Source organism: Chiloscyllium plagiosum, chromosome 3, assembly GCF_004010195.1.
Source record: "Chiloscyllium plagiosum isolate BGI_BamShark_2017 chromosome 3, ASM401019v2, whole genome shotgun sequence".
NCBI lineage: Eukaryota > Metazoa > Chordata > Chondrichthyes > Orectolobiformes > Hemiscylliidae > Chiloscyllium > Chiloscyllium plagiosum.
Window position 1 is genome coordinate 11522143 of NC_057712.1, and position 7246 is coordinate 11529388.

Sequence of the window (7246 nt, forward strand, 5' to 3'; positions counted from 1 at the left end):
TGGACTTCAACAGTTTCCTCATTTCCCTTTCCCCCACCTCACCCCAGTTCCAAACTTCCAGCTCAGCATTGTCCCCATGACTTATCCTACCTGCCTATCTTCTTTTCCACCTATCCACTCCACCCTCCTCCTGACCTATCACCTTCATCCCCTCTCCCACTCACCTATTGTACTCTACGCTACTTTCTCCCCACCCCCACCATCCTCTTGTTTATCTCTCCACCCTTCAGGCACTGTGCATGTATTCCTGAAGGGCTTTTGCCCAAAACGTTGATTTTATTGCTTCTCGGATGCTGCCTGAACTGCTGTGCTTTTCCAGCACCACTAATCCAGAATCTGGTTTCCAGCATCTGCAGTCATTGTTTTTACCCATCAGTTCATCTAGCCTATGTCAGCTCTCTGTGGAGCAACCTAGTCAGTTTTAGTTCTCCATTCTATTCCAAGGGCCCTGAAAAAGATTTATTTCCTTCAAATGTCAATCCAATATCCTTTTGTACTTACTTTTGTTCTTGTTTCAACCAACCTAATGGGTAGCAGGTAAATACAGATGGGTGTGGTGTGATGTGGGAATGCATCATTTTCTGGTGTGTACTGTACTGAAGAAAAATCTGGCTAGTAGCAGGTCTGGCTGGCAAATTCACACTGCATGACTTGTGAACTATAGATCGTATGTGGAAGTAGAATTTGGGTCATAGGGTGCACTTTCAGCTAGTTTACATCAGGTGCTCTCAGGGAATTCTCTCCCTATATTTCAAAAAACTGGTTGAAACTACGAAAATGCATTTTGAATAATCTTCTCAAAGTCATGGCAAATTGAGCAATCATATCTCCAAACTCAAGAAAAAGATCCTATTTCAATTCAGAAATCAACTTTTCAAGTCCATCTGAGATAGCTGATGGAGAGTCAGAATGGAGGATGGCCTGTGGAGACTGGGACTAAAATAGCAAAGCTGAATCAAGAAAGATGGCCAGAACGGAACATGAAATGAGCAGGAATGAGAACTGTGTCATTGCAGTGCTAAAATGTATGAAAGCAGCAGAATGGAAGGAAGGTAGGCAAATCAACTTATTTTGTATAGTAAATTAGTGATTGAACTGGGAAGCACAGAATTGTTGTCTATTTGATCAATGTGGCTACGGTCATCATGACAGTACAATTTACTCAGAAATTGTCACATTGCCTTATCAACCTGAAGTACTAGATTTTCAACTGGACACCCACGTGTGAAATTGGTGTTGTGATTAGCCATCAGCATCCAGTTTCCACTTTTACAATTGATAGCAACAGCATAAAATTGCAAAGGAGACTGAAGACATATTTGAGAAAAGGGACCCAGCGGCTGAGTAAGGTGCTTTTAGTAAAACCTGGTGCTGGTACAATATAAATATTTGATGACTATTGAATAGATGTGAACCATGATTTGGGTATTCCTAAATACCCTGTACCAGAGTTGAAAAATTGTCACTAATCTCAATTATATTGACCTGTTTCTAAGGTATTCCATACAAGGCAGTGAATGCTTCAGATACTTAGGTAGCTTCACATGTTACGTGAGATAAACCAAAATATCTTAGGATGTTGTTCATGTTTTATATTCTGATGTGACTACTCGTGAGTGGTCATTGAATAGGATTGAGAACCTTAACATTTTGTAGCTAAAACTGGAAAGCTATCATTGAATGCACTTATTATTTGCCACAATGATAATCCTGTTCAGATAATTTATACTTGTGGGTTGAAATGAATTTACTGTTTTCATTATTAATTCCATGTGCTTGTCACCCATCTTTCCTACATTTAACTCCAAGGGTAATACTGAGAGATTTACTTTCTGGATTTCTACATGCATTTTAGTTGATAATGGGGTTCAGTTAATCTGGTAATTCTGATGGGAAAGTGATACTTCTCATGCATGCAAATTGTTGATATTTTCCAATCATACTATCAAGGGATGTTATGACACACCTCTAGAGCAGATAGGACTTGAATGCAGGCCTCTAGATCCAGCCATTGGGGCAATACCAACTTCACCTTAAAAGCCTGCTGCATGCACATTATTAACTGAGCATTAGGTGGTTCTTAATGGGCATGATTAAACACGAGAAATTACATTTCTCATGTATTGGCTTTGCTATTCATTAGCAGGGGAGATCTAGGCAGTCTCTGTATAAACAATTGTTATCACGAATAGAAGTGTTTGTTCTGATATAACACTCATGAGAAATTCAATCATCAGGAAAGTAGCAGTGGAAAGTAAGGTTCCTTTCCAATTTTCCACAACCAACTTTCCAGGATTTACTGAGAGTTTCCATGAACTAATCTTCATATCTTCAAAATATTAAGAGTATTTTAAAATTTTATTTTAAGAATTTAACTTATTAGTTGGAGTAATATTTGTGGAAGAAGTAAAGAGAGTGTTATTTAACTGGGCAAGGTTGTTAGAGCGAAGAAGTAATGTAGTGAATGCTATAGGATTACTTCCAAACAGAATTGGCAATACAGCTTTCAGTTCTACTCAGAATAGGTGGAGGGTGGGTGGAAGTTGTTAGCCTACTGCTTAATTATTTATGATTGCATATCAGTTTGCTTTCCAGAAGTTCTTATGTGTAGCAATATCTGAATTGATCCAAGTTAGTACTTCCATTAAAATGGTTATTGTCCAGGGAAAACATTAATTATATATGGCAAAACATGAACTTTAGTATTATAAATTGGATTTCTAAATTTGCATGACACAAAAATACTTAACGTTGGTACCTGTGCAACAGATTATATGGTAATTTTTCTTTTAATTTGACACCCTTTGAATTTATAAGCTTTGAAAGAGGAGCAAGCCATCATTTTGAAGAGGTCAACACTGAAAAGGAAATGAACAGTAATTAATTGTTGAGAGGCAGGAGAGGACTGTATGATTATACTGTCATTTTAAATTAATGGCTAAGTTACAGAGAACCTATGTTAAGATTAAAGCAAGAAATGAATGGCAGATGTTACGTGAAATAAAACAAGAACTGAGATAGAAGACAGATGCAGTGGGTAAAAATGAAGATAATTTTGAAATCATCATGATGAAGAAAACATTTATTTGCTATGTTGATGTGGGCGGTGTTAGAAAAACATTTTGTTTTTGGCAATTGTAGCAGTTGGTAAAGATGGAAAGATAGTGGCAAATAGAAAATGCAAATACAGTCAGTTCTTCTATAACGTGATGGTTGAGTTCTTGTGCAACCCCGAATTATGGAAAAATCGCGCTTGAGAAACAGCTCTTAAAATATCGGCATTGTGATTGCACTACAGTCAACACGTTTTAAAAATTTGCGCTGTAGAAACAGTATCTCCAATTTGACAATCACATTAGAGGGTCATCATCATCACCACTTTCAGGTGCAGTTGTGTTTACAGAAATGGATGGCAGTGGTTGATTGTTTTCTGAACTGTTTCTTGGGGGTTGGTTCAGATTGTGTGATATGCAGGCACAAGAATAAATTAGAAAGTCAAATAGTATGTATAAGAGTAATGTAGTCCTGCAGTGATTAAAAAAGGCTAACGCAGGATTTATACAAGAATACTCTTATCTCAGAGGGAGAGCAATGAATATTCATTAGTTTAATTTTTGAGATGAAACTGCTCAATGTATAGTGCTGTACCTCTCACATGCTCTGATGGCAGCTGACATCAGCACATGTGCAGAATGAAGCATGCAGAGTGATCGCCACTGGAATTGTGCAATTGCAAATAAAAGTAAGCGTTCTGGAAAATACCGTTCCCTCATTCTTCAGCAACATTATAGTCAAATCGCTTTGCTGAAATACTCCTTATACGAGAACTACCTGTACAGAGTTGCAATACTATATAGTTCCCTGAGTTGATTTGTGTTTCTCCTCATTGTTGCTTAATTAGATATTGTGACATTGGAAGAACTAGGGTCTCTACACATATCACATGCCACTGTGGGTATCTTAGGTAGAATATATTACTCCAACTTTCTATCATACATGGAATAGGCAACTCATGCACCAACTTCATTCTCACTCTCTGTTGAGAGGTTTGTCCTGCATTTCTGAGAACTTGGGCAGGCGATAGCTTGGCAGGGTTGTTATAACTTTCCTTTGAAACATGATCCAGAGGTATCCAGAGGTGCAGCACTTAACTGCAATACAAAGATCTTGTTCTGTCACCCTGCACTTCATGATAAGTGCTTTAATAGTGCAAACTATTTGCTTGGTAAGGTCATTCAATCTAGAATAATGTGATGAGACTGTAACATGCTTTATGCCCCATTTTGCAAACATCAGCTTAAAAGGTCTGCCTGAATATGGTGGCCCATTGTCATATTTGAAATCTTCAGATGTACTGAATAGACTAAATATTGAACTCATGTTTGCCATGGACACAACTAAAATGTCCTTTGACTGGCCAACAATCGGAAATTTGGAAAAGTAGCTGAGAAATTTGTTACAATATATGGTAAATAAATGTTTTGTAATTTTGGTCTAAGAGACTACTGGAATCTTGTAAAGGCAGAGAGGTTCTTTGTGTTGCTCTGCTTGATGACTCTGGCACATCTCACACATCCTATTGTCTTTTCCATTCTATTATTGATCCTTGACTAATATACAGTATTTAGTGCCAGGTGTGTTTTTGCTCTGTGCCCATATATCCTTGATATAGCTATGACAAATTATCCTGATGAAGAGCTAATGGGTACCACCACTTTTCTCCTTTAAAACTATGCCTCTGGAAATGACTAGAGCATTTCTGTATGGCTAATTGCATCTTAGAGTATGTTATATTGTGTCAAGTCATCCTTCTATGTCTTACTTCAATGTCTTCAGTCATTGATCATTAACTGTTTCTTGCTGAATTTGGTTGCAGTTGTGCTGACCAAATTGTTTAAATCAACCTTAAGCATATTTTGCTCCTCAATGTCTGTACTGTCTACTTGCAAGCCTGGTGAAATTTCTCGATTCTTATTCAGATTTGGTAATCTGCTCAGTGTCTCCGAGGTAACAAATTTGGAACCAAGTTTGTAGCAGATGTGAAAGTCATAACCTCGCACTTTGACTAGAATTCATTATGGTTTAGGTGATGCACTTATCAGCACTTTGAGCCAAATCATTTCCAATAGTGTGCGGTCATTTCCACAATAAGTTGTTCCACAGGTATGTGTGGAATCATTGATACCAAATACCCATGCAAATGTTTCAGTACTATCTTTATAGCCCATCTGTGTACATGGTCGATCTTTGCCATCAATACAGTTGTCCTTCACTGTGCATGTTGTGGGAGGGGAACAAAAAACAAACACATCAAAGGGCACATAGGTGGCACTGCTGACACTTTATTGGAAATACAAGTGCACTTTTGTAAATCAATTGCTATTTAAAACCAAACTGCACAGATTACCCTTTGTTATTCTCATTTAAGGGAGTGCTACCCTTTCCACAATACCCAGTGGTATAACTCAAAATCATTTTATTGTTCGAAGTAGAATCATCACACACTGGAAAACCATCAAATAGTTAACAAAAATCATTTTTATTCAGCAGCAGCAAAAGTGAATAATAAATAAACAAACCATCAAAAGCTGCATTTGCCTGTGGGAACAGACAGGAACTGCTTGCTTTTCAAACAGCTGCAAGTTTACAGTTAGTCGATGAATGACTACTGAATCCAGCTCTTGTCCATTGGAACCTGATATCAATTAGTCCTATCTGGATTATTGTGCTTGATACAACAGTGCTCTATCGGGCAGTTGGCAATGATCATCTTGTTCAATATCCTCTTCATCCTTCGGAACATGTTTTTGCTCTCTTAGCTCTTCAAATTCCATAAAATTCACACTTTTCCTGCTCTTATTGTGCCGAGCACAGGATGCTAGCACTAGATAGCACACTCTGCCAGTGCTGTAAGCACTTCCCCTCACCTCACCCCACTCCAACCCAGAGTAACCTAATTATGAGTACTTTACCTTCAGGAGATCTATTGTTTGCTTCACAATGGCTGTGGTGGAAGAATGGGCTGCATTGTAGCTTATACTCAACCTCAGTTAGGGGTTGTCAGCTATAGTCAGAGTGTAGCCTTTGCCTATGAGGAACTTATCCTTTTAAGCCATCTACCCCTTGAATTGGAGCAGAAACATGAGAGTTCTCAAGGTAATAGACACCATGGCAGCTCCCAGTATTTGTCACAGACAAATGTAGTTCTGAAGATCACAGATGACTTGCTCATTTATGGAATGGAATTATTTTCTATTGATGAAGCTTTCTGCATTACCTTATGGCAGTGTCAATGTGATGTGTGCACAGTCTAGCATATCCTGCACCTTAAGGAAACCAGCTATGTTGGCAAACAATACTGCCTGGGCTGCAGCACTGAATCCGTCACAGGGAAATAAGATGAAGCTGTGTGATTTGGCACAAATAGGTAACAATTTTAATACATTTAAGATCCCAGTAGCCAGCTGCATTAAAGTTTAGTGCAGCTGTCACCTTGACAGCTATCAGGATAGGGTGATTTTTTGTGGTTCCTCTTTATAGTTTTTCTCCAGCAGCTGGCATTGTTCTGTGATGGCGTCCCAGGCCTGTTGTGGCACTGCACCTTGATCATCTGAAGGAAATGGCATCAAGAATGAAACTGTGGACTGCTTGTATCTCCTATATATCCTGAGGAGATCTTCACCTCTTATTTCTTCATATGGATGCTGTTAGACGGCTGCTGGAAATTGACGCTCGTCTTGGGCTTGCTGGTGCATCTGTTCATCTTCACTTTCTCGCCACCTTTGTTGCACTGCAACAAATATGTCAATAGCCTCTTCTGTGGAAGGAGCTACTGGTCATGCTTTCAATGAACATGCGTGGGGAATATTGAAAAATAACATGTCCTTAGTAAAGTGAGCAGTGAGCATTTGCATCACTCACAAATGATGGTTTAGCATATTCCTCCATTCAGTCGGACATTGAAACTCTGACAAGAAGGCTTATGGAATATCTCTACATATAACTCTGACATCGGTAAATCATACCAATGTATGGAACACAAGTCATGCCATATAAATATAGTATGTAATTGTAAATGCTATATAATTACTGATACTTGTCCTTTTCCTGCTACATCAATCAAGAAAGGCATCAAGACCATGTAAGTGGACATTGGCAAATTCTTACAATTCAAAGTGAGAGGAAATCAGTCCCATGCTCTTGTTCAGTCAATAAGATTTTGGGTTCTCTTTGTGAATTGTGGCCC